Source organism: Cupressus sempervirens, chromosome 3 (assembly GCF_028749045.1).
Source record: "Cupressus sempervirens isolate cs-2001-9-10 chromosome 3, ASM2874904v1, whole genome shotgun sequence".
NCBI classification, from domain to species: Eukaryota; Viridiplantae; Streptophyta; class Pinopsida; order Cupressales; family Cupressaceae; genus Cupressus; species Cupressus sempervirens.
This window is the reverse complement of record NC_143120.1, coordinates 863,016,317-863,017,943: the sequence shown is the minus strand read 5'-3', so window position 1 is coordinate 863,017,943 and position 1,627 is coordinate 863,016,317.

Below are 1,627 nucleotides of genomic sequence, written 5' to 3'. Positions count from 1 at the left end.
ACAACAGGCTCTTCACAAGCTTTCAACGCTTCAGCAAAATCAGGATCCTTAGGGTACAAATTCTTGAGTTTATCCAACCCAACTACTTCAACCTGTATTACTGTAAACAACAACTATCTCCTACTTAGTGCATCTGCAACCCTGTTAGATTTTTCACTTCTATGCTTCAACACAAATGTATAGCTCTGCAAGAACTCTACCCACTTCATATGTGTCTGATTCAACTAGAACACAATCCACCTAGAACACCTTTCTAAAATCTGGAAGTGCCAACACAGGTTGTTCTGTCACCTTCTTCTTCAGCAATTCAAAACTTCTCATAGCTACTGCAATCCATTTGAACTCTTTTCTATCCCCTCTTATTGTGTCAGTTAGGGGTGCACATATGCCACTAAAATTCTTAATGAACTTCCTGTAAAAACTAACCAGACCATGAAATTATCTTACCTCAGTAGCAGACCTTGGAGTAGGCCATTCCAAGATGGCTTTTACCTTCTCTGGATCCATTTTGAGAACTTCAGGTGATATAACGAACCCCAAGTAGACTAACTCCCTTTTTGCAAAGATCCACTTCTTTAGATTAATTAACAGTTTCTCTTCCCTTAACCTTTTAAGGACACTACAAATATGCAATAAATGTTCTTCCAAAGTCTTGCTGAAAATTAAAATATCATCCAAATAGACAATAACAAATTTTCCCAAGAACTTCTTAAGTACCTCATTCATGAGCCGCATGAAGGTGCTTGGGGCATTCGTCAATCCAAAGGGCATGACTAATCACTCATAAAGAACCTCCCTGGTCTTGAAGGTTGTTTTCCACTCATCTCCTTCTCGTATCTGTATATGATGATAGCCACTCTTGAGATCTATCTTTGTGAAATACTAAGCTCCACTCAAGTAGTCCATAAGATCATCCATTCTTGGCAAAGGAAACTGATACTTGATGGTTATCGTATTTATAGCTCGAGAGTCTGTACACATCCTCCACTCTCCATCCTTCTTCAGTGCCAGTACTGTAGGTATTGCACATGGACTCGGGATCTCCTAAATCAAGCCCTTCCTCAATAGCTCCTGAACTTGTTTATTTAGCTCCTCAGTTTCAGTAGGAGTCATTCTGTGAGTAGCCTTGTTAGGAAAACTAGCTCCTAGGATTAAATCTATCTGATGACTGATTTGCCTTACTTGTGGCAATCCCTCTAGAACATTATCAGAGATGATATCTCCAAACTCACCTAGTAAATCTAAAACTTCAAGTGGTATTTCACTACTACCTTCTTTATCTTTCCTAGGGATCAAAGCATAGCACATACACTAATGTTTCATGCCATCTAAAAACTTCCTTCCATCAACAAAACAAATCCTAGCACTACTACATACCTTTTCACCTTCCTTTTTCATGGGCTTCAGTTTGTGGTGAACTCCATCCTTTGTTAGAGAGTATGTTTCTGCATGACCATCATGTACTGCATGCCTATCAAACTGCCACAGTCTTCTTAACAATAGATGGAAAACATCCATTGGAATAACATCACAGAGAACTTCATCATGGTAACTCCCAATTTTGAATTTCACTAAACATTGTTCACTTACTAGGACCTTATGATCATCTTTCACCCAAGCAATTCGA